General features: G+C 45.1%; 1 long non-coding RNA gene and 2 other non-coding genes across 3 annotated transcripts; all 3 read right to left on the bottom strand.

Annotated features, from left to right (window-relative positions):
- Positions 1-1,527: 1,527 nt before the first annotated feature.
- LOC149336453 (U6 spliceosomal RNA) lies at positions 1,528-1,630 on the bottom strand. Its single transcript, XR_016284683.1, has one exon. It is a non-coding gene; the product is annotated as a U6 spliceosomal RNA (small nuclear RNA).
- Positions 1,631-4,356: 2,726 nt separating this feature from the next.
- On the bottom strand, positions 4,357-4,459 carry LOC149336454 (U6 spliceosomal RNA). Its single transcript, XR_016284685.1, has one exon. It is a non-coding gene; the product is annotated as a U6 spliceosomal RNA (small nuclear RNA).
- Positions 4,460-18,654: 14,195 nt separating this feature from the next.
- Positions 18,655-26,613, bottom strand: LOC149336455 (uncharacterized). The gene is made up of 2 exons (XR_016284280.1): positions 24,574-26,613; positions 18,655-21,325 (listed from the first exon to the last, which is right to left on the bottom strand). It is a non-coding gene; the product is annotated as an uncharacterized LOC149336455 (long non-coding RNA).
- Positions 26,614-26,894: the final 281 nt, after the last annotated feature.

A 26,894-nucleotide genomic window follows, 5' to 3' on the forward strand; every position in this document is an offset into this window, starting at 1 on the left:
TGAACTGCGCGGGAACGCCGCTCGTGGACATTCCGGCGTCTGCGCTACGTGGATGGCATCGTTCCCCCTCTCCCAGCGCGTGACGGCGGTGATCCCTCGGGAGTGTGTGTGTGTGTGTTTGTGACTGGTGCCACTGAGAACTTCCTTCCTCGGCAGGCCCGGCCCGCGGCGTCTCCTGAAGGCGTCCCTCCGTAGTCTGCCTGCTTCGTCCTCATGCGATGAAGACCCTGAATACATCAACTGGTGGCAGCGGTGGGATGCTGCTGCCCCGAGACCTTAGTCGGGCGCGCCCGGGCGGCGGCAACCGCCACTGGGGTCCCATACTAGGGACCTCCACCTAGTGTTTGTAAGGATCGGTCCCTTACGGGCTGATCCAAACATACCTCCTGCTCATTCGTAATAAATGTTTTCACCACCACCACCCCCGAGACACCGTTCACATCAGTATTATGGTCGCACCCTCCTGACTTTTGAAGAATTTGTCGTTCACGTAACAGCGGGACTGCATCGACTGCTTGTTCACGTTCATCGCACTACCGGGGACCATACAAGTCGCCAATTCTGCAGTTCAATTTACTCGTTCTGGAGGCACGTTGGCGGAAATAAATTGCATGTCGCTGTGACGCCGTCAGCTGTGTGCCACTTCAGTTAAAAATAGGGCTTTAAATTTAGCCACAGAAGCTAGATTTCCCGAAAACTCACAATCAACTTGTTGGTACGTTCAGGGTGTTTCACCTAAGTCTTTACACGATTAAAAAAAATAGGCTCTTTCAGTTAGAAGAGCGCTTTTTTTCTGCATAGCAGTGTCAGTTGTGAAGTGCATCAGAAAAAGATAAGTTCTAACTAGCAGGATATTTAACTAATATTGCGTAGTCAACTTTTTAACTGTTACTGTTAGGATCCTTAAATACTGAGAGGCGTGCAGCCCACCGTAAGTAATATCCATATCAGTGTTTAGAATTTCGAAAACGCGATTACCCTCGGCGCTATGGCCCAACAAATTTTGGTTATTTCGACGAGTTACGTGCACTGGAGGAGTTGCCTGCAAGCTTCTCGGAAGCACATGTATTATGGCGCGATGTAGCCCAAGTTTGTTTGGCCACAGCGCCGAGGGTAACCGCGCTAGTCCAAAGTGCGAGCTATCAGCCGGCAAAGCGGCCCAACGCAGCAAGATCTTGCTGTTCTTGTCACGAGCATCAGCCCGCGAGCGTTGCCCACGAAAAGATCAGCTGCGGTATCCATTTTAAGTACTTTTGAAGGTAATTATTGCTATTTTGCTGCCACATTACTCCTCCAAGGTAGACCAGAAAAGTAATACGTTACACAACAAATTAAAAAGTAATTCAATTGCTGCCATGCCTGCTGCTCGCACACCTTTAAATCATATCTTAGAAAAAAAAGAGGCTTCGAAAATTACATTGCAGTTCAAATTCAGAGGCCACCGCCTCTGTGCAGCCTTCAGACACAAAGGTGGTTTCAAATCTTCGAACATCGCAGATAAATGTAGTATTTGAGCACATTTGCGAAAAAAATGTGGAACGCTTCACGATTTTGCGTGTCATCCTTGCGCAGGGGCCATGCTAATCTTCTCTGTATCGTTCCAATTTTAGTATATGTACTTTGGAAGTACAGCTGTCTTCCTTCTCTGTCGGTATATATAGTCGGTTTTTCAAGGCAACAAAAGGTAACAGTGACCTTAGGTGGTTATTGAAACATTTTGAAATGTTTGCTTGGTATTTAAGATTTTAGTTCAAGATTTGAATTTTCTTTGTTCAAATACATAGGATTATATATTCATTTTTTTTATTTAACGTGTGCTGCATACAATATTAACGTTTTAATTAGTCTAAAAGTTGTATCTGCAGCGACTTCTCGTTGTTGAGGCGTGTGGCGCCCTCTTTTGGATGGTGCACCAATAAAATTACCCGCGCTTTTTAAATTTTTAATGAACCATGAGCTAAAGGCAGAAACATCGTGCTCTTCTTTCACTCCCACTTCCTCCCTTCCTCTACGGTGCGGTTCAGGTGTCCACCGAGATGACAGAGAATTACTGCGCCATTTCCTTTCCTCAAAAAGCGTTGCGTTCAAACGGCTAGACATCGCGCCGAACGGGTGATGGCGTTCCGTGGACTCCCTGGCAGCGCTACAACACGCTGTCGCGTTCCACTCCTAAAGGCGAAGCTTAAGCGTCATTAATTAGCATTTAATTAGTATTCAGGCATTAATCAGTAATTAACCATTAATTAATGATTTGTCATCACTTAGAAATTAGTACTCAATTACATGTGACGCCACCAGTGCCACAGAAGCAGTCAAAGTGGTGCGGAAAACGCTTTCGCCTCTACACACTTTAGACAGTCAAAGTGCCCCTGAATTTTTTGTCTGTGCAATGGCTCAAAACCTTTTTTTTTCCAAAAAATTTCGCGGGCATTTCTTTAAATGCTGGCAAAAAGGTGCAATAGCAGATACGTTGCTACAAAAAAAAACTGGATCGGTTGTTTTGTAACCACCTCTCAACAATTTAACGAAAGTGTGTGACCCTAATGTGAATATCAAAAATTATGCATAATCAATCTTAGCTAGTTAACTAGTTAACATGAATGTTAAAAAATGCCCTCGGCAGCGCCACACGATGGGAAACAATATGTCCTTTATCTCACCAAGCTCCGGTGCGTCGGTTTTTTTAAAGCCTTGTTTGAAGTTATGTGAAATGCCCTACTATAAACTCTAAAGAATTAAGAAGAAGCTGTCCTCTAGCGAATTCCCTATTAGGGACAGCATGGAGGAATGAAACTCCTCAGGAGAGGCCCTCGCTATCCGAGCTGCACGCCAGAAAATGTGCCGGAAGTCACATGCTTTCGCAAGGACTGCTGGGAGACTTGGCAGACGGCGCAGCCAATAGTAACGCTGGGCGCAGCGGCGGCGTCTGCTAGATTGTCCGCTGCGCATGCGCAAGCACGCTGAGATGGAGGCCAAGCAGGAGGGGGGGGGGGGGGGGGAGGGAGCAGGGGAGGGCGGCTTCAAAAAATGTGACGTAATCACCTCTCCTGAGTGCTTCCCTTCCTCCATGAGGGGCAAGCAAAGTAGTTAAATTACATTACTAGTAACTTTCCTAGAAATCTCGCAAAAGTAAATAAATTGCATTACAAATTACTGCTCACAACAAGTAATGAGAATTACTTTTAAATTACTTTTTTAGTTTCAACGCAAAATGAATGTTGCGCATTGGAAATAGCTCGTACAAAATTTGCAGTATTCTTTGCTTGCATCGCCACTGAGATTGATAATGGGCGTCGGAAATTTTGCCCCTCTTTGAAGAAAGGTAGCCTGAGTCTATTGAACAGCCGCTTTGCTGGCATTGAGTGATTGCTCGCATCACTCTTCAATCAGGAGTGCCTCTTTCATTGCGTATTATGGTCGCACCCTCCTGACTTTTGAAGAATTTGTCGTCCACGTAACAGCTGGACTGCATCGACTGCTTGTTCACGCTCATCGCACTGCCGGGGAGCATACAAGTTTACTCGTTCTGGAGGCACGTTGGCGGAAATAAATTGCATGTCGCTGTGACACCGTCGGCTATGTGCCACTTAAAAATAGGGCCTTAAATTTAGCCACAGAAGCTAGATTTCCCGAAAACTCACAACCAATTTTGTTACACGTCAGTTCATACTTTTTGTCAGTGCGGTGACGTGGTAATACATATACAGGGTGTTTAACCTAAGACTTTACACAATTTTAAAAAATAGGCTCTTTCAGTTGGAAGAGCGCTTTAAGTAAGTAAGTAATATCCATATCTGTTTCTAGAATTTCGAAAACGCCATTACCCTCGGCGCTGTGGCCCAACAAATTTTGGTTATTACGTGCACTGGAGGAGTTGCCTGCAAGCTTCTCGGAAGCACATGTATTATGGCGCGATGTAGCCCAAGTTTGGCCACAGCGCCGATTAAGGGTAACCGCGCTAGTCTGAAGTGCGCTAGTCTGCAGGCAAAGCGGCCCAACGCAGCAAGATCTTGCTGTTCGTGTCAGCCCCTGAGCGTTGCCCACGAAAAGATCAGCTGCGGCATCCATTTTAAGTACTTCTGAAAGTAATTATTGCTATTTTGCCGCTAAATTATTCCTCCAAGGTAATTCAGTACATATTACTAAATTACTAGACCAGAAAAGTAATAAGTTACACAACAAATTAAAAAGTAATTCAATTGCTGCCATGCCTGCTGCTCGCATACCCTTAAATCATATCTTAGAAAAAAGAGGCTTCGAAAGTTACAATGCAGTTCAGATTCAGAGCCTTCAGACACAAACGCGGTTTCAAATTTTTGAACATCGCAGATGAATGTATTTGAGCAGATTTGCGAAAAAAATGTGGAACGCTTCACGATTTTGCGTGTCATCCTTGCGCAGGGGCCATGCTAATCTTCTCTGTATCGTTCCAATTTTAGTATATGTACTTTGGAAGTACACTCCGACTCCTGTTCTGTCGGTATATATAGTCAGTTTTTCACGGCTACAAAAGGTAACAGTGACCTTAAGTGGTTAGTGAAAATTTTTGAAATGCTTGCTGATTATTTAAGCTTTTAAGTCAAGGTTTAAATTTACTCTTACGCAAATACATAGGATTGTATATGCATATTTTTTATTTGATGGTTGCTATAAACAATATTAATGTTTTAATTGGTCTAAAAGCTGTATCTACAGCGACTTCTCCTTTGTTGAGGCGTGTGGCGCCCTCTTTTGGATGGTGCAGCAACAAAATTGCCCGCGCTTTTTGAATTTTTAATGGACCTTGAGCTAAAGGCAGAAGCATCGTGGTCAGAGGGATGGAAATGCAGAGAGGTTGACTAAAGACATTTTTATTCCTCCATGACTGAAGGCAATACTAACACATGCCCAGTTGATGGTTTGGTATTTCGAACTTATTTATTCAGAGAGCTCCCTGAATCTCGTTTCATTTTCTCATTTTACAAGCTCCTTGAAGGCCCAGAACCGACATCGAATTTTGCCTATCGTGCTCGTGCAAAATTCCAAAATTACTGCAAAACGCGCTTGTAACGGTGTAAGGTGTAACCATGGGTGTAAAGGTGTATACAAGGTCAATTGGTGTATACGTTTGCACGATGAGGAAAGCGGCATCGTGATGCGCATCAACAATGGAGCCTCCTTTGGTATGTTTGGCTTTGGCGACGGTAGCGACGGGACGCAAGTTCAGCTTCATGAGTTCAAACTCTGACTACTTTGACGTTTGGTAGACTGATCTTTGTTGTTGAACGTACTGGAGAGATAGAAAAGATACGTGCGCTTTCACGGAAGTTTGCACGGCTCAGCCAGCTCGGTGATTCTGGCTTCGGAACTGAAGCAGCCATACTCCGTCGCGCGAAGCCGTCGGCGCTCTGTGGCGGACGTTTCGGGCTCTTTGGAGCCTTTACAGCTCTCAAAGAGGCTGAAAAATGCTGCAGTGATTAACCGTTAAAAAAACGGGTTTGGCCTGGCTAAGGCTGCTTGTAGAATAGGTGCCAACTGGAGTGCGACTCCAAGCGTTTCGTGATCCCTTGGGCGAAACAATCCAAGCATTTTACGGAGCGCTAACTATAAATTGGCGCATGACGTGCGCGACAGTATTGCATATGCGCTGACGCATGACCACTATACGCCTTTAATTTCTGCTACAACTGTCGAGGACACTGTAAGAACAGTGCACGGCGTGGTTTACTTTTGTTCACAGTTGTGCGACCAGTGCGACCACTTCTCACCTCCGCCCAACCGTTGTGCTCGGTGGTAGTTGCGAACTGCTGCTCCGAGGACAGCCTCCGAGCTCGGTGAACAATTGTGCCTTGGTCTGAGCTATTCGTGAATATTCTTGACCTCAAGTGTTGTTTCGAAAAAGCGTAAAAGCTATAGTGTTGTTCAAACGCATACCTCATTGCTAAAGCTTTGTCTTGTATCTTTTCTTTCGAATCTTCTGGAACGATGTTGCTTTCATCTGCTTGTGCTTTCTCATGCTTGTGTTTGTTAACTATGTTCGAATGCCTAATGTTCGAAAAATCTCCCCTTGGGCCGTGTACTGTGCGATGTCAGTGCACGTTAAAGAACCACAGGAGGTCAAAATTATCTGGAGCCCTTCACTATGGCGTCCCTCATAGCTTTAGTTGATTTGGAACGTTAAACCCCATTTAACCCTTCCTCTCACTAACAAGTGAGTGAGGCAAATGAAGCAAACGTCTTACAACTCCTTTGCAATTTGTGTTTGGAAGTGGAAAAGAAGACCTGATCTTGTTTCTTTTTATAGTATGTGCCATTTTATATCCGAGAAGAGTGTCATGTTCACACTCGATTGTATGCATCTTGTATGTGGTGGAAAGGAAAATAGCTGTTTTGCAACGATGGGCACTTATCAAGTAAATGCAGTTCTTGTAAGCTGGTCTCCACAGTGCACCTATCTGAACAGTTTAACGACAACCAGAATGATTCACTTTTCGTAATGTCCGAATTCATCCCTGCTGTCCAAACTACAGCAAGCGCTGAAGTTAGCCCCTTCTTTCTTTTGCTGTTTCATTGTGCAGTTCCGCCATGTAACCATTACTTGTTACATACTATTCTGCATTTGTGTGTAAAAGGATGAAAGAAAGCCTTGAATGGCAATAATCTGTTCTCACTGTTTAGTTCTTTTGCAGATCAGTGGTCTATCTTCTGATATTTTCGATGAGCTGCCAGTCTTCACTACTACGAGCTGTGGATTGCTCATGGGCCAAGGCATTGTTACTTGCCTGCTCTCCTCACTGCAATGTAGCTCGTTGATGAATGTCTCGGCACTGGCCGTAGCATGCATTACATTGACAGTATTGGAACCAGCAATGGGTGTATTGTTTTGTGTTTCATTCAGTGCCTTGCCATCTTCCTTTATTCCTGCAGACTTACCGCATTTACTCGCATAATTTAGGCACTCTTGTTTTTGTAAGGCTTCAAAGAGTGAGTGCGCAGATTACGCGAAGATTTTGCAAAAACGTCCTAAAAAACTGCAAGGGTCATAATGCGCAATATATACTGTATATTGCTGCCTTTACATTGACCCCCAATTTGCACCCCCCCCCCCCCCCCCCCCCCCCAGAAAAAGAAAGCTCACTCTAAATTTAAATCGACCATACTCTCTAGGTTTGTAGTCCCCAGCAGGATGGTATTTGACGGTGTGTGCACAGCTCAATGGAGTAAATGTGGAATTTTACAATTGCGAAGCCAGCATTCAGAGGCAAATGGAGATAAAGGCAATAAAACGGTTCCCTTGCTTGTGGCCCGGCTGACTAGTGGCAAGCCAAACAGTAAATGGTTCAGTAGTTTCAAATTCTGGCATGTGTCAAAGATTACTGGAAGTCCGCTCTCGCAGCTGTTTGTCCGGGAGAGCGTCCCAAGCCTGGCTAGCATGTACCCGCTTGCACGCTGGTGGTACGCGCAGCAAAGAGTGCAAAATATGCGAGTAAAATTTTTTTTATATATAAAACTGGATAACGAATTAAGGGTGCTCAAATTACACGAGTAAATACAGTAGTTTTCATAAGAGCAATTACTCTGTTCGCGTTTGAAGGTTTACCGCCATTGTGTTTTTCAAACTGCTCCTCAAATTATTCCTGGGATGTAGCTATGTACATTGCCATGACAATGGTTGCGTATACAGGAATAATTCTGTGCTGACCATACCTATCATTTAATGGGTTTCTGTTGGGTCACTAGAGATTGTGGAATGGTGGACATTTGGGCAAATTATCTCACTGCTTCGCCTCGTGGTCCAAAATCTAATTATTGAAATGACCATTTCATACTTTTAGGGGCACCTTCCGAACTGCGTAAACCATGTTGCAAGATATAAACGATGTTGTGATGTCCTTGCAAGGGTGTAGCTCACTTTCAGCAGAAATGCGCAAAAGTACGCACTCATGATTAAGCCTGGAAGTCTCACAATGTGTGCCACTGTTCAAAGGAGGCCTCCAAGTGTACTCTGCGTTCAGACCCCTGGAATAGAAAGGTGCAATGTGGAAGCCTTACAAATATTTTATTGTCCAGTGTGCTTGTGTTTATGCTAAAAGATCGATACAGTTCTGACAACGCATGCGTGTCCTTAACTTTTTGTCCAACATACTGCCTGTAATTTAGGACATTCCTTTTGCATTTCTGGTATGAAGTGTGTATGAATGTTGTGCAGGGATTCTTTTTCTTTAACTGTTTTGCCATGCTTTCATGGATTCATTGATCGGCTGTAAAGTGTAGGTTCCCATGCATATAACTTGAATGTGCAAAATGCAGTTTGAGCAGCCACTAAGTGTCAAAATTACAATGTTATAATAGTCTGGTGGTAGATTAACTAATTCATGTTGAGTAGTTATAACTTGCCACCAATAACACAAGTAGGAAAACCAGACATTGAATCTGTGGACATATTTAAAAAGCTGTGTCATGCTTTGTTTAGGGTGTTGATCCCATTGCTGGTGTATTTTATCATGCATAATATCTCTTGCAGTTGTACACCTGCACAAAGGAATGAGTAACAAACAAAGTTTCTTGGAGAACACAAGTGATGCCCATACATCGTGGCACCTGGAAGTTGGAACTATGAGAAATGGAATTGATTTTATTACAGCCATTTTCCTGCTGATAACATTGCCTATGTGCTTACATGTCCTCTATTCCTTTTCTTACGTGTGCATTCAACTAACTTTGGGCCGCCGCGGTGGCTCAGTGGTTATGGTGCTCGGCTGCTGACCCGAAAGACGGGGGTTCGATCCCGGCCGCGGCGGCTGGAATTTCTTTGGAGGAGAAATTCTAGAGGCCCGTGTACTGTGCGATGTCAGTGCACGTTAAAGAACCCCAGGTGGTCGAAATTGCCGGAGCCCTCCACTACGGCGTCTCTCATAGCCTTAGTCGCTTTGGGACGTTAAACCCCATAAACCAACCAACCAACCAACTTTGATCTGTTACACTGCTCCGGGGCATCACCTGTGGCAAAAAGAGGCCCTTGTTGTGATGGGAATAATTATAATGTTTTCTGTAGTTACAGCTCTCATTATTTAAGTGGAGCAATTGCTTCATGTATGGGTATTTCGAATACTGCAGCTGTCAAGTAGATTTCTGTGACGAATGTAGAATGGCGGCTACAGGTGGAAGGTGTAATCGGCACCTTTCACCCGTAATTTGTTGGGGGTGTTTTATGACCTTTGGACTTTTTTGTGAAATGCTTCTGTGACAGCAATAACGTGTTACGTGCAGAGTGGGGTGTGCCGTTGTGCGCACTTTTCTTTCTGAAGAAAAGTGATCAAAAGTCATGCACTGACTTGCAGTATGTGCAGCTTTTTGCTCGGCTACAATTTTCGGACGTGTTAATTTTTGATGGCAGGCTGTTTATGACCTGTCATACTGATGAATTCAGGGGAGCTTGAAAGTATAAATTTGCTATATCAGTGCCAAATTGCCTTATTGAATTTGAATTTGTTCTTTGCCACTGTTTCTGCCATTCTGTCATGGATTTATTGATAAGCTATAATATATGCTCACCCCTAACTTGATGTAAACAGAGAAGCCGTAGTTTTAATGGTATTATACAGCAGGTACTAGCATGAAAAGCACAGTGTTGATAAATATGCTAAAGTGACAAGTAAGTACTAACTAGTGGTTCATTTTAAGTGTTGTGAAGTATAATTGCAAATATTGCTAACACAAATCATGCAGTAGGAAGAAGATTCTGAGAAGGGACGGAAAAGAGGCAGAGAGAAAGAGGCACCATATTGTGGGTTTCACTCTGGTTTCAACGCGTAAGCTTCAACATATAGCAGGTGGATTTCTCAGAATGTAATTTAAAGTGCATTTTGTTTCGGCGAGTGTTTAAATGTTGCGAAAATTGCAGCATGGGAGCTACTCTTTTGTATAAGGAGACATGAAAATGTTAAGCTAATGCAATAACCTTTCATAACAGCTTACGCTCGGAAGCAGTGGAAAACTCCAGGACATGGCAAAGAATACAGGAGGTGAGCAATGCGTGCCCACTGCAGCCGATAAATTGCTCACGCTATTCAGGCACTGACAGCAGACTTGCAGCAGGAGCAGCAACAGTGGAAAGTGCTGGCCATGCAAGGCAAAGACGAGTCCGTTTCCCAAGCCAGCGGCGACCGTGTAGACCAAGAGATAGTACATGCAGGAAGGGGAGGAGGGTCTTTTGAATCCCCCGCCTTCCCCACTTTCCTCACCCCATGAGTAGCGGCATCACATAAGGCGCAATGGGGATTGTGACGGCTGCTGCCACAGTCGCGTTGTCAGCACGATTGCAAAATGTTTTTCCTTGTTTACAGTAACAGTGGTTTACGGTGTAAATGCTTACTTGAAAATTTCATCTGCATCATCATCATCAGCTTGACTACGCCCACTGCAGGGCAAAGGCGTCTCCTATGTCTCTCCAATTAACCCTGTCCTTCGCTAGCCGCGGCCACCATATGCCTGCAAATTTCTTAATCTCATCCGCCCACCTAATTTTCTGCCGCCCCCTGCTACGTCTGCCTTCTCTTGGAATCCACTCCGTTACCCTTAAGGACCAGCGGTTATCTTTCCTTCGCATTACATGCCCTGCCCAAACCCATTTCTTCCTCTTGATTTCAACTAGGATGTCATTAACCCGCGTTTGTTCTCTCACCCACTCTGCCCGCTTCCGATCTCTTAACGTTACACCTATCATTTTTCTTTCCATGGCTCGCTGCGTTGTCCTTAACTTAAGCTGAACCCTCTTTCTGTTTTGTTTCCATTCTGCATATTCCTTTTGAGTTTTCACACGAAAACTGCATGTAACGAAAAGTTTTGGGCTTTTCTCACTTTTGTTATATCCTGGTTTTAACAGTTCACTTCAGTTACGTCCAGCATTCACGGTGTATGTCCGGTTTCTCTTCTCCCTTTGCCTGTTAGTGCTGGTTCTTTGTCTCATTGTGGAAAGCCTCGGCTAGAGGTGATGTACTTTCTATTTTTTGTTTTCAGGCTGGAAGCCTATCTTCTGACATCTTCATTGAAGAGCAAGTCACTACTCTAACACTTGGTGGATTGCTCACGGCCAAAGCATTGTTACTGCCACCATTCTGCAGTACAGCTTGTTGATTTTTTGCATTTGCTATCAGATGTGCTGCATGTTCACCGACGGTTGCTAAAAACAACTACGTCTCTGTTGTTTTGAATTTCACTTGATACCTTGCGAACTTCCCTTGCGCATACAGATTTACCTCCCATATCTTTTAATTTGTTTCCATAGTAACAATTGTTCTCTACAATTTTCCTATTTGTGTTATGGAATCTGCACCTCATAATATTCGACTGCAGCTACGCACATGGCGAGAAAAATAGGGTGACGTCATCAGGCGGCCGTACGAAGCATACAGCAAGCCGAGCACCGTCACTTCAAACAATCCTATACATGTTGTTCTCCTATATACCGGGTGTCCCAGCTAAATGTAACCAAACTTTTAAAAAAGGCGAAGTGTCCTGGTCCAGTGAAACCAACTGAGGGTTGTTCATAGTCGCGTGGCCTAGTCTTGATTATTTTTTTTGCTCTTCAAAGTTAATTCATTAGTTAAGTTTAATTAGCTAACTTTTTAATTATTGACTTCAGGAAAAAAGTGTCAATGAAAAAGTTTTAGATCGCCTCGAAAAACCGGGGCTGTTTCCCTCAAGTTACGATTTACGTAGCTTCATTTATTGGCCTTCAAAAAAGTTGTCACGTGGCCAGCTGCTCACTCACTTCTCTGCCCCAATGTGCACCCAAAGTCTCATCGAAGAGAAGACTTCAGAAAAAACAGATTTTATTCTATAAGGCGCATCTTGGGACGTTGAAGTGGCAAAGTTGTCATGTTGGAAGCTTTTTCTTATTGTGTGGGTTGTGGTTAAAGGCCGGTAAAAAAAGTACTTTACGTAAATGTTACTTTGCTGCAAATGTCCCTATAAGCTGTTTGTCAAAGCGATCTACAACTTTTCCATTTACACTTTGTGCCTCAAGTCAATAATTAAAAAGTTAGTTAATTAAGCTTAACTAATTAGTCAACCTTGAGGAACGAAAAAAATACTGCAGACTAGGTCACGCGACTCTAAGCAACCCTCATTTGGTTTCAGACGGCTAGGACACCCCGTTTTTTTAAAAGCTTGGTTACATTTAGCTGGGACACCTGGTATACTCGCCTCTGACCAGTTTTCCTGACATTCATACCAAAATTGTGATGCAACTGGTTGTCGTACAGCATTTCAGTTGGTGTCATGTGGTTTCTCGTAGCTTATAGCTTATGTGTGCTTGTCAAGTTGCATGCTAGCTTGTGACAAGGATTCAAACCGACGACATATGCGTCTTCAATTCTGTGTCTTCCCAGACTTTCTTATCAAAACTGTGATGCAACCATTCGTTATACAGCGCTCCGGGTGGTGTCATACGCTCACACTTCGTCCCTGGATTTCATTGCAGCCAGTTGTTTGTATGCTCCTGCAGTGAACAGTGAACCATCAGTGCTTTCGCATTCCCACACAAGTTTCTGCTGAACACCACTTGGATAAGCAAAGAGAGATGGCCCATATATATGCGTGTGTGCGTGTGTGTGTGTGTGATAAAGTCACCAGAAATTGAAAAACATAACAGGATTTAATAAACGACGTTTCGGGAGGACCAGCCACACTCGAAAAAGGCTCGTCCTCCAGCCGAAACGTCATGAATTAAATCCTGTTATGTTTTTCAATTTCTGGTGACTTTATCTCATATTGATCAGTCAGCTGTCAAGAAAACAGTTTTGATATATATATGCACTGGTGTATGGTTTCTTCCATTGTGCAGGTTCAGTGACAACTTCAAGCCGGAGCACTTCGCTGCTTCAACAGCTGTTGCTAGCAGGAACGCAGCAGCACGTATGCCTGGAATGTGGCTATTCCACGGACACCGATGCTGACTTAAGGAACCACCAGAGGACACACACTGAAGAGCACCCCTTAAGGTGCTGTCACTGCGGCCGGATCTTCGCACAAAAAAACTACCTGACAATGCACCTTCGCGTCCACGCAAGAGAGAGGCCGTACAAGTGTGTTTACTGCAGCAAGAGCTTCTCACAGAATAGTGAGCTAACAGATCACCTTCGCGTCCACACAGGCGAGAGGCTGTACTAGTGCATCACTGTAGGAACTTCACAGCAAGCGGTGACTCAGCAAGGCACCTTTGCATTCACTGGGGCAAGAGGCCATTCCAATGCAACGTGTCTCTCGTTGTTTTTACTGCAGAGGGGAACCTCGGGGAACCTCGGGAGGGGAAAGGCGTGTGACCTTCGACAGTGAAAGACCATTAACATCACTTTTGTTTAAAAGCAACCACACACCATGCACACCCGCAATCCCATGACAACAATATTTGCTTAAAATTGTCTGGTCCCTAATTTTTCATGCTTCCGTGAACAATCGCACTATATAGCATTGTTCACAGAAATGCATGTTATGAGCAACATTTTTTTTTTTTCAATATCGTATTTGTGGACAATAGCAGCTAGGCAAGATAGAACGGGGGTAATGTGATTAATTTAATCATTTGAATCCTCTCGAATGGTAGAATCGGGTGACAAATAAAGTTCTGGTGATGGCTCGACATGACAGCTGCCCCATCCTCTTAAGCAAGCTAGTGTATTTCATGGCTCTCGCAGCCATGCACTTGGCAAAAAATGGGCGAATGGGCACAGGTAAAAGGCGGCTGCTGCTGGAAAGCCTGCATACGTAAAAGGGCTTCCCACGGAATATTGCAGATTTTCATCTTACAAAATTTTTAGCGCGAAAAACACGGACAGAAAGAGTAGACGACACGAGCGCTCGTGTCGTCTACTCTTTCTGTCCGTGTTTTTCACGCTAAAAATTTTGCAAGATGTATGTCAACCAACTCGCCCAATATGCAGTACTGTTAAGTTGCAGATTTCTTGTTCTCGATTCACAAATTCTAAAATTTTCCACTGCAGAAGTTTAGGGGCCTCTGCCATAGCAGATTCTGCCTTTACTCACTAGTGGTGCAACAGTTGGCAGCTGTGCAGCACATGCCCAACTTGTTGCTCTGGAAGGGCACAGCTTCAAGTCTATATTCTCATAGTTTGCATTTTAATCGGTAAATTGACATATCCTAATCTTGTAAACAACACTTTCAACTCCTTTGAAAGCTCTTCCATTATGTTGTTTGCATTAGTATGATGCCAGTATAGGGTGTAACTTATGAAGCCCATGTAGCCACCTTCATCAGTTTTGTGAACTTCGCAGCAACATTTTTAATTCAAAGTACATAAACTAAAAATTCATTTGAACCTGGTAATACCGCTCCTTGGATGTTATTTACATGCGAGTATGCCCATATACTTTTTTCCCGCGTCCAGCTTTAAGAATTTCTTTCATACAACTGTCACAAAGGCAATTTTCACTCCCAGTATTAATGTCGGCTCTGCAGATAGCATATTATGATACATGCATGCAGTGTTAACTGTTAACACACTGTTCTTATATGTCAGCTATGTTCAGGGCCTTGCTCTACATATAATAAACATGCTTCTGTGGTTATCGCTGTGTCTTTGTCTACCCTGTTAAGGAAAAGCTAATCTTGCTGAGATATTCACACCGCGTTCTTTGTAGGAGCTGTCGCTATGCTATTTCAACTCGTACTGGCTTATGAGCGAGGCTCGGTGTGGTGCTTTGTTGTACACGGAAATGAGAGCGGCCATGTGTTGGGTGAATTTCTGATCCCAGCATTTATAGTTTAATAAGTCTGCAGTGAAATTCCGCCTACATTCAGGACTGCGTCACAGAATTCCTCCATGACGAAAAGGTAGTCCGCTGTGAAAACCCTTCTTGTTACCTAACCAAGAAGTTAATCACAAGAAAGCTGTAGAATTTCAATACCTGGCTTGTTAAAAAGCTGATTTTATTTACTGTTATGATTGGCTAGCCGAGTAATACAAGACACCGTGGTCCAGTGTTAACTGCCGTTTTAAGTTGTATCATACTATAGTGATAACAGTACTGTTCGTTACTGTGCTGGTTTTACCTTGAAGCATGGCTTGCAGTTTATTTTAACGAGCCAAGAGTTTGAATTGACCTCTATTGTTTAAAGATCGTCACACAAATGTTTGTACTGTGGATTATGTTCCAACTTAAAAGTGCGGAATGCATCCTTACTACCTGTGGCTTGTCTTTATTGAAAGATCGGCTGTGTTTCACAGATATTGCACATGGACGGTGCCAGGGCATGTTAGTAGTTGCTTACTTGTTTGATAGAAAGAACGAAAAGTGTGGCGACAGCTGCAGAAAATGCTGCATTTAAGTTGGGGTTCTGAATAGCGACTCATGTAAATGGGAAATGAGATAATACGTAGAGAAGTAGAGACATTTCGTATACAGAATGCATATACATGAGTAAAAAGGGGTAAACAATACTCTCTGCATATCTTTGTCGTGTTTCAAATGCATTAGGATGATATGAGGAAAAATAAACTACGCAGCTGTTGGAGCATGCCGACTCGGTGACCTAATGTTCTCTGAGCTTTATGGAGAAAAATTGTAAAGGAGTCGGCCACTTTAGAAGGAAGCAAGGTGCAGAGTAAAATCTGATTCCTACAAGTGCCAGCCAGGCGACAATACTGATTGCCCACAAATGTGGCGGGGCAGTACCAGTTGCCAAAAAAAAAAAAAATAGACTGCTTCATGATTTTGCATGCCACTGCACGAGTATAGGCCATATAATTTTAACACTGAAGACAAGGCCAGGGGGGCCCATTTCTTGTGTTTGCTTCTCTCAGAAATTTTGGGCATAGGGTCTGTTTCATGGCCATTCAGTTTTGTAGCTAACTACTCGTGGTGAGCTCTTGTTTTGAAGACTCATTTCTGGCTCAAAGCAGATAGCCTAGTCGGTCTAAGATGGAAGATTCCCATTGGTTTATTGGGAAACAATTGGAAAATATGCGAAGCTGGAAGCCAGGCTCATTATCGGTTTCGAAACTATTGGGTCATGGCTGTTTGGGAAGTGGTTGGCACCGTCATTTTTTAGGTGTTCTATCCCCGAGAAAGTGACATACCTGGCTGGAGGATTATTCCTCCCAAGGTCTGGCCAGCCTGGTCAGTTTTTTTATGTTGCCAGTGTCTGTGTGGTGGTCTACTATGTTTAATTCTCACTTTGCACTGACCATGCATTTCAGGTTGGGGATTGCCATTCGCATTTACACAGCAAACACAGAAAAAAAAAAGTGCTGAAGCCACTTCTGACTTTGTAGGCACATGGTCTTTATTCACAGCATGAATTGTAGTATTTAAGCATCAAAAGCTGAAAAGAAAAAAAAAATCCTTCAGACGCTTCACTGCAGAAATGCAAAATTCGAAGCGCATATCGTGGGGCTGGAATAAGGGGATAAATACATTTTCCCCGCTTAACCGCGGCTGACACAGTTCAGAAGCGCCCGGAGCCCACCCCGTGATCGCACCTGCCACCGAGCGCATGCCGCCCACGGCGGGCCAAAGGAACGACACTGGCTGACAAAAATAAGGCATTTATTACTACAACAATAACGCCACCTAGCAGCAAAATACGCTAAGGAATCAAGGTCGTCCGACTCGTCAGAAAGGTTATGAACGAACGTTTGCCCACACTAGGGCACGGGAAAAACTCCGAGGCCGGACGGGACGAGGTATCTGTGCGCCGGATTCGGGCAGGAGCGGCTCTGACTCCTGTGCGTCATCGGTGGCGTGACGTTTCGAAGTGACTGACAAGTGTCCCCATTGTGGTGCTGCGCCCGACCAGTGTGACGAAAAACACTTGCTGTGGACTTGCCCGGCTACAGCTTCCGTGAGGCGACGCTTCCTAAATGTAGGCCTGCGATGGGACGTTGCAGACGACTATCGCAAGTGGACTCATGATAACCGCTTTATCGCGAACTTTTGCCGCTTTATAAGCAATTCTTGTTTACACACTCCTTTATATAACTTTCTTTCCATTTTCGTTATGCCTAATATGGCAAACAGCTCGAATAATAATTTAAAAAATGTTCCCATCAAGAGGCCTCGCCCCGCTGGCGGAGAGTTGCGCCCCAAACATCCGCGCGCGACGAGTTCGTCAGCCCAAGAGCCAGTTATCTCCCGCGCGAGCACGCAGCAATCGCGCCTCTCGTGGCGCTGCGATGCCGGCGCCCTCCGACTCCCGAGCAGCGACTCCCGGGTTTAATGTATGCGGACGATATTGTACTGTTAGCAGATAGCCAGGAAGATTTACAAACTTTGGTTAATTGCTGTGGAGACGAAGGAGACGCTCTAGGATTCAGTTTTAGCGCAACTAAATCAGGTGTGATGATTTTTAACGATACAACTGATCAGGTGCTTACAATACAAGGCCACGAAATACCCAAAGTGGCCGAATACAGATACCTCGGGATATGGCTAAACGAAGGGCAGATATACACGGAAAAGCATGAACAGGCTCTTAGGGCAAAAGGACGAAGAGACGCCGGGATAATGAAACAAAGGGCATTATGGGGGTACAACAAATATGAAGTACTAAGAGGTATTTGGAAAGGAATAATGGTGCCGGGACTTAATTTCGGCAATGCGGTTCTGTGCTTAAGGGCAGATTAGAGATTAGACGTAAATCAGAGAGCTGTTGGAAGATTAGCACTAGGTGCCCACGGCAAAACCACAAACGAGGCAGTACAAGGGGATATGGGCTGGGCATCGTTCGAGGCACGGGAAGCTAAGAGTAAAATACTATATGAAGAACGCCTGAGGAAATTGGGCGATAACAGATGGGCAGCTAAGGTATTTAAATATTTATACAGAAAGAACGTTGACTCACAGTGGCAGAAAAGAACTAGAAAACTAACCAGTAAGTATGCCGGTCATGAGGACGGAGAAAGAAAGAGCATTAAACGACAGGTTAAAAACGCGGAAGTTAAAAATTGGATGAATTCAATGGAAAAGAAACATAGTGCAGAACTATATCGATTCTGGAAAAGGCAGATCAGGAAAGAATTTTTCTATGATAACTCAAGAGGCAGTGCCCTACTTTTTGAAGCTAGATCAGGGTGTCTTAGAACACGCAGCTACAAAAAGAAATTTAACGAAGATGACACATGTGCAGTGTGTGGTAGATCTGTGGAAACAATTGAACACCTCATAATCAAATGTGATGGTATCCATCCGGATGTCGCTGCAGGCACAGTCACTCTTTCTGAGGCCCTAGGGTTTAAAGATAACAATGGTCATGTAAATAAATCTGCAGTGGAAGTCGGCAAAAAGCGATTGGAGGATTGGTGGCTGAAGAGCAGAGATGTGGCATAAGGTTAGAATTGTAGGAAACCGTAGGCAAAGGTGATGGAGAATCTTAATGAGAATTGCCAACACAGTAAACAAAAAAAAATAATAAAGCTGAGCATGGTGGCAATTGCCACCACCCCGTTTCAAAGGGGGCGCTCCTATCCATCCATCCATCCATCCATCCATCCTCCCTTGTTATTAGAACTAGAAAGGACACCGTAGGGAACAAACCCTAAAGGGACAAAGCGGGGCGCGTCCCCACTATTGTCAGTCTGGATTCCAAAGTAGCTTACACAACTGCTTTTGCCATTTTGAGCACACAAGTGCGAAATAACAGGCAGCAAAAGAATGTCCAGGACGAAAAAAAACTTTAATACACAGGAAATGTATCTCCAGGGCTGTTATGTCAGCTTCCTTCACACCGCTTTTCACGAGCAGCAAATCAACTCGATTCCTAACAGAATCTAATCACGTCTCAACTATTTGGCAGTATGGCATAGTGGAACACATTTTCAAATTTCTTTGTCGAACTATCTTTTTGTGTCAATTTGAACAAAAACCTCACAGCCAAACAGCAGTTCTAAACAATGTACAATGATGCACTCCACCAATAGGTCGGGGAGAGGCAGCCTTCCACATATGATGCACCACTTGTGGTTTCGAAGAAAGGGAATGGTTTGTAAAGGCTACAAACAGATGTAGATGGCTGATAAACATACCAGTTTCAAACTTAGAGTCAATATCAAAAGTGGGCATTGTTTTACAATTGCTCACTCACAAGGAGTTCTCCATGTTGGATATTGGTGAGTGGTACTGGCAGCTAAACAGACTATAGCATTTTCATGTCCAAATGAAAACTGTGTTTACATGAAAAAAAGCTGCTGCAGCGTTCACAAACCTGAAGATGGTTACAAGGTCACTGTAATGTTTAAAGGGTCACTCTACTGTTGAAGATGAGTAGAAAAATATGGGCATATTTTCGTAGATCTTCCTCTGTGATGACATGAGCAGAACTTTCGGTTTGGCTAAAATTTATATTTAAAATTGGCAAAAAAAGTTGAGCCAGCTCCGGCGGTGGCACGAAATTGAGTAGAAACTTTGCACTTCTGGTCGTAATTACGCTATGTTGCCTGCATTAAGACTGAGCTTAAGATAGAGGGTTGTTTTCATTGGAAGAAACTTCAGACACCTGAAATTTCATTTTTCTGCAATTAGTGGCTGTTCCTTGCATGGTTAAACTGTTTTTTTCATCATTTTTTAAAATGTATTGTATAGTTTCAATAAAACCTGTGCACTTCTTAAGGTATGCAATGCCCATCACGGCTACTGTCAGCTGGCAAGCAGTGATTGGCTGTAATGTTGGATTTTGCAAACACCGAGAGCCACAGGAAAGTGAGATGCTCACGTCGAAAAATGACGTTCCAAATTATTTTGCTGCATTTCTCAGACCCACAGGCCATAAGTCTATATTGGCAAGGTGCTTTCGATTGCCGAAAAAGAAAATATGGTTGATAAAAGTCAGTAGGCTGTCCCTTTAACACTATGCTGGCGACATTCTGGTTGCAACACATACATAAAAAAAGCACTTGGAAGCAGTAGAAGAATTATTTGAAAGGTTGCAAGGTGCCAAATTGGCTATCAGGCTGACAAAATATGAATACTTGAAGCAGTCTCTTTGCTGGATCACAAGTAATGTCCTACCATCACTGAATGTTGGCAGACCACACCGTGGCATTACGTGCAGGTGGATTCCTTTAGGTGCACTTTCTTTTTATGGTATTTCAAATCCGCCATGCATGCAAAAGTGCTTAAGCAAAATTGACACAAGAACGGCTTTTCACTGATGTGGGTTTGCATATGGCGCCTTAGGTTCGCCGTGTCTCCAAAGGAGACAAGACACAAGTTGCACTGGTATGGCCCCACGCCCGTGTGGATGCGGATGTGCGCTCTCAGGCTGCCGCTTTCTGTAAAGCCCTGGTTGCAATGGCTGCATCGGAATTTGTGCTCTCCAGTGTGCGTCCTCATGTGGTTCTTGAAGTTGGTGAGGGAAAATGTGGAATAGTCGCATTCAGGACACCGATAGTGCCGCCTTCCTCCCTCGTATTTCTCAGATGGCGAGTCAGAGCAGCTACGAGCAGCGACTGGGCCTGCAAATGGAAGAAAGTGTATGTTCCCTGAAATGTGACACATGCAGCTGAATGCCATTACAACTGCTCCATCAAACAGATCAGGTGCACAGGCATGTGCGCTCTATTGCTGGTCAATTAATATGGTAGACACAGTGCTCAAAAACGGCATTATGCAAAAAATGAATATCCATGCATGGCCAGAATATGGCCAGTTAAATTTTAGAGCCTATGGGCTATAAAATGTTGCAGGACATGCAGGCAGTGTCAGGAATGCATCAATGCTTCACCACGCAGGCCGACACATTGCAGCTATGACTCAGTCGCGGAAGTCTCTTCATACACCCTTGTTGAAAAGGTGCCCCTATGAGCATCGCGCCTCTATAAAGATTCAGTGGTGGAGTGGCTGGCCACCACATAATTAATTTATGAAGCTCTGTCAAATGCCACATGTTCCATAATCATTACTGCTCCCAGAGACCACAAATCTGGCTGGTCTGATAATAAGAGAAGCTTTCTAAGCATAAGCAGCCACTGTAAATGCAATGTGCGCAGTTATACTTCAAAAAAACCTTCACAGTGCAATTTGAATGATACAAAGAAGCTATAAAGAGATTCCTTTGCTGAGGCATCACTCCTGTAGAGATTGAAAATATGTGAGCTTAACTCGTACAAACAGATTAAGTTAGTGAGGCATCATGTAAAGCACAACACAAAACAGGCACAGCATTGTCACAACACTGAATGCAGTGCATGCGATAGTCAGTTCTGAGACACTCTTCAAGAAACTGCACAGCATGTAAAAATCAGGCAATAATAGCTTGGCAGTGAGTAATCCGCAGACTGTCACAGTGGAGACTTGCACTTCGTTGAAAATGTCCCCATTTTCTTCCAACCTGAAAAAAAAAAAGAACCATTATCTGCCAGACCTTTCCTTTGTGCTTGTACATTTTCTCGTTTTCAAGACTTTTCATGAAAACGCAGACATGGAAGTGAACACGACAATCTGAGATGTCTTGATGTCACTGCAGAATGCAGAGTTTGAGACACAAGGCATGGGTTCAGATTTCATGAAGAGTAAAATACTCCAGTTCCTGCTGAAGCATTTACATAGCTGCAGCCTGCAGTCCAGTTTTCAAGGACTGCATTAACTTTCAAAGCGCCTACATTTGCAAAACCATTATTCTCCTCATCACAGCATACAAGATCCATTGTATGCAGATTGCAAACTTAAAGCTCTTTGCAAACATAAAACAACATGCACGGCTAAGTGAAAAAAAAAAGAAATGCAGAGTTGTTTTCAACTGCCAAAGCATAGCTCCCAGCAGCTGCCAAATGCTTCTTTCCTTTGTGTTACTTGTGCTTGTCACTGAGATGTATTTTAAGGCACCTTTCACAACATCAACACACACAAAAACCAAAAAATAAGTTTTGCTTAATGAGAAACGGTTTCTCTACAAGAGAAGTCTGTTTTCTCTGTGACTATTCATACACCCCGATGTCCACGTATACAATCGCATCAAATCTCAGAGTAAAAAGAAGACTACAGAAGATACCAGGATGATTGTACCTGAAAAGGCTTGGATTGCAAAGTAGGACAATCGCAACCATTCAGCAAAGCACCTATTTTGACAGCACGACAAAAATTAATGCACAGAAGACTCCTCGCAGATATACAGATTCCAGAAAATATTTTGTCTTAAAATCGTACAGTAGATAGTGCATTCCGAGCCATAGACGGCTTGTGGAAATGGGTAAAACGTGCTTGGTAGTATTTGCCTGCAAAATTTTTTTCTCTGGTTTCTCAATTTGAGCGCAATACTTGCGAGGGTGAAATGAAAGATGCAGCATTTTATAACAAAGTCTCAAACTTGCAAGCTGCTGCACTTCGTTGCCCCATGCGTTCCACACGTTAGTGAGTACGTTTACCATTTCCACAATGTTGACTCGTCGCCAGATGTATTCCAGACATTCCAGGCACTTATCTCTTTGAGAAATAGATTCCCGAGAGAGAGATATTTATTTGAAAAATTGAGAAGTTGTGCAGTGTGTGTGACTGTCTCTGCTGAGGCCCCCCCAGATACACTGCACCAGCTACTAGACAAGCGGCACAGAGATGACGCGACTGACGCTGAGGTTCCACCACGCAAAATGTGTAGTTATGGCATGGGGAGTGGGAGAGGAGCCCGCAAGCTTGGAGCGGACACTACAGGGAGGCACAATCTATTGGGTGGAGACAGTGAAGTACCTCGGTGCGAGAGTCCGCACTGTAACTGACTGCCTGAATCCACATGAGCGCGCGATGCAGATGCGATGCAGTACTGTACTGGGGCCTGTTATAAGCCATTGGGGTCCCATGTCTCTCAATGCAGATAAAGAGAATTCCCGGAGAGACGCCAAAGAGATGTGGGAAAGATGGTGATGGGGTCCCACCGGTATACACCAGTGGAAGCCATCGAAGGGGAGCTGAGCTGGTCGACGTTTAGAGCCCGAGAGGCCGTAGCGAAGGCAGCCTATGAAAATAGACTCCTAGGCCTCCCCGAAGACCACCTGCCTCGGCAAGCAATGGTACACTTGATATCTTCGGTACGGTCGACGAGATGGACGCGGCGGACTTGGCGGTTGCGTCGTGATTTCTATTTGCCGATGGTCAGCCTCGTAACGGCAGCAGGTGCGGAACCGAGGGAGGTGATGACACAAGAACATGGCGAGGCATGCAATAAGAAGTCCTCCCTAGCGATATACTGCAGGGAAAATACCGAAATCAGCCGGGAATGGCTGTATGAGAACTCGAGGGGGAGTGGTTTCCTTGCAGAGGCGAGGTGCGATGTTCTCCACACGAACGTGGACAGCACGCTTCACTGATGGTGTTTCAAAGACTTGTGCGCTCTGTGAATCTGCAGACGAGACAGTGAAGCATGTTGTGGCACTTGTTCCCGCGGCCCCGTACTTCGTTGCTGCCGGTCGCGCTTGGGTTCGGGACGCCGGAGGAACAATCTGAAACCGCACTCGCCATGGTCGGCGCCATTGGACACTACGAAACGGCGGCTGAGTTTGATCATCTGGTGAACTGCTGCCAAAGTGGTCGAGTTTAACGGTCTAACTGTGAAGTAACGACTTTGCAGTGACCTTTTCTTTTTTTCTTACAACCTTTTTTGGCTCCGCTGCGCCGCGAGATGGTTGGTCCATTTGTATTTGTGTTACGTAGAAGCGAGCGGCGGCAGATTTAAACTAGGACTGAGGAAGTAAATCTCCCTCATCAAAATTCCCCCCCAAATTGGCACAAATACCAGACCTACATCACACGTTCTATGCAGATGACATCACACTTTGGGTAACCGAAGGATGCGAAGGCTACATAGAAGACACACTCCAAGAAGCAGTGGACATCATTGAGGCATGCGCATGGGAATCCGGCCTCACTTGTTCTGAGCAAAAATCTGAACTCTTCGTGATCCGTCCTAAACAAAGAGGTAGGTGTACTACGACTCCCCACCCCCGCAAATAAACGGCTATGTTCATGGACGGTCTGTCAAAGAGGTACAAACCATGAGAATACTGGGGTTGTATTTACAAACAAATGGAAAGAATACTGACACACTCACTAAGCTAAAAGGCACGGTAGAAGCGAAGGCGCGATTAATCCGCCGCATAGCTAATCGCAGACAAGGGGTGAGGGAAAGAGATTTATGCCGACCAGTGCAGGCCTTTGCGCTAAGCAGGATACTCTATGCCACCCCTTATCTCAAATTTGCGAAAGCAGAATAGGACAAATTGGATAGCATGATACGGCAGGCCTACGAATCTGCGTTAGGACTCCCACTAAATGCATCAACCGAAAGGGTTGTGAGGTTAGGAATACATAACACCTACAATGAACTGAAAGAAGCCCATTTAATGGTTCAAACAGCGAGATTAGCCATATCCAGAACTGCAGCAGGAGTATTCTTACCAGGCTTGGAATTAACTTTCAACCTACTAATAACGATGCTAAAGTAGACTTACCCCGCGACTATAGGACGGCCCTACTAATCAAACCACTCCCCAAAAACATGCACCCCTTAAACCATGAGGGTAGAAGACATGCAGGCACGAGCCAACGCCTTACATAATAAATACGGACAGTGCGCTGGAACACTTATACCAATGCCTTTGGAATTGTGGCTGTGAACGAGAATGGTGACCACATCGTCTCGGCAACAATCAAAACGAAATCCTCTGAAACGGCAGAAGAGGCGGCTATAGCCCTCGCCCTAGCGCATACCCAAGATAGCATCATCCTCAGCGATTCCAAAATGGGTATCAATAATTTCGCAAAAGGACGAATTACAAACACCTCACCAAGTTATTCCGGATTTATATGGGTCCCAGCCCATTCGGGGAATCCGGGGAAGGCAGCCCACAATAAAGCCCGAGGTTTCGTCGACCGGGCAGTGGATGAGTCTGGCTCCCTGAATTTCACGAAGGACTCCATGATCACATATGATCTCACCAATCATTTTAAACTAGAGAGGAGAATTTTCCCCCCTCCGGACAAAAGCCTGACTAAAGAACAAGAGGTTACGTGGCGTCGTCTACAGACGAGATCAATACGCACCCCGTCACTCCTCGCGCACATTTATCCAGATCTTTACAACCCAAACTGCAAACACTGTGGCCAACGAGCCACCTACGATCACACCCTGTAGGACTGCAAAATAGAGCCACCTCCGGGTGATCTAGTTACCGCTACTTCTGTCGAGCGGTGGGATACCGTGCTGACTAGCTCTAAACCCAGAACGCAAGTTTTGGCTGTGCAGTGGGCTGACAAAGTCGTCGAGGGCTGCGTACTCTCGACCACTTAACACGACCTCTTGGCGAATAAAATGTTTTACAATCAATTAGGGAAGTAGGTTTTAGTTTGTTTAAAGGTAGCGACGGGAAATTTAGTGCTATGCCTGTGTTGGGTTAGCTTAGACCACGTGCCAGCACTGAAATTAGATTTTCTTTGTTTTAGGGGGGGGGGGGGGGGGGGGTGTAGAAGTTTGTTTTTTATCAGACTATCCGAAAACGTAATGGCGGGAGAGTGTTCCCCGCAGCGCTGCAGGAAAACATAGGTCGCCCAGCTAAGAAAGTAAAGGGTGAGGGAGGAGACCTCGTTCAATGCGAAGCGTGCGAACGCTGGTGCTTCCTGGGCGAAACGGGGTTTGCAAGAGTGACAGAGGCGGAGGAGAGGAGCTTTATGGACAGACTTTATGAGGCAATTGGGAAGTTGCAGAAACAAGTGGCGAGTGAGGTCAGGAGGGTGAATGAAGACCTTAAGGAACAAAAGGAGAGGCGCATGGAGTTCCAAGCAAAGGGTCGACAGGGAGTGGAGCAGCAGGGTGGAGACCCTCGAGCGAGAACTCAGCGAGAGAAACGAGGTCAATTTGAGAAGCAGTTGGAGAAGTTAAGAGCACGACAGGCAGAGAGGGAGGCAGAAAGACGAAGTGCAGAGTGTTAAAGATGAGGTAGCATGGTCGTGCGCCGGAGAGGGAATGAAGGAGGTAGGAGACGAGGATGCGGGAAAAGACATGGAGAGAAGACTTTATACAAAATTTACACTATTTACAAGTGAGCTCGGTAACGAGACGCTCACTGCTGGAACGCTGCATGTGAACAGCTCATGAGGTGACCATTAGATGAAAAGAGCCCCTGATGAAAAAGCCCCTCGGCCGTGCCGCTGCCGAGGTTTTAAAGAGTTCCCTTTCCCTCGGTTCCCTAGATGGGGGCCGGGCCTGCCGAGGAAGGAAGTTCTCTCTCGCACCAATCACAAACACACACACACACTCCCGAGGGATCACCGCAGTCACACGTTGGGAGAGGGGGAACGATGGCATCCACGTAGCACAGACGCCTGAATGTCCACGAGCGGCGTTCCCGCGCATTTCATGCGTTCGAACGTGCGTTCGCACTCGGTGTAGGGGAAACGCTCGCTCAACCGGGCAGACGGACGCGGCTTCCGTGGCAATCCAGGCGCTCACCCAACGCACGTCTCGGGGTTAGTCGGCGTTCCGCTGCAGCCATGCCGTTTCCTTCCCCACGACGAAGGCGAAACGTAACAGACTGCCCCGCCGTGGGAAGGAGATCCCGATGGACAGGGGACAGCATCCGCTGTCCGGAGGGATGTCACTTGAGGCTGGTCTCAACCGAAGTCGGTTGTCTCTCGGCGGTTTTGGAGCTCAGCCCCCCCCCCCCCCCCCCCCCCCCCCCCGAAGGCTTCCTTTGCACGTGCAGGTTCACAAAGGGCACTGCAAAATGACTCGTGCTCCGCTAGCGTTAGAACCTCGCCGAAAACCCAACCGCTCAGTCAGCAAGCACGACACAATCCCCACTAAGCAATGCCAGGCTCTTTCCCTCTTACAAAGCCAATTAATCCCTGGGAGTGGTCCAGCAGCACTTACAAAATGCCCACAAATCGGCACATTACACTACAAAGCCCGTCTC

The sequence above is a fragment of the Amblyomma mixtum genome, chromosome 7 (genome assembly GCF_055824585.1).
Source record: "Amblyomma mixtum isolate Tamu chromosome 7, ASM5582458v1, whole genome shotgun sequence".
Lineage (NCBI taxonomy): Eukaryota > Metazoa > Arthropoda > Arachnida > Ixodida > Ixodidae > Amblyomma > Amblyomma mixtum.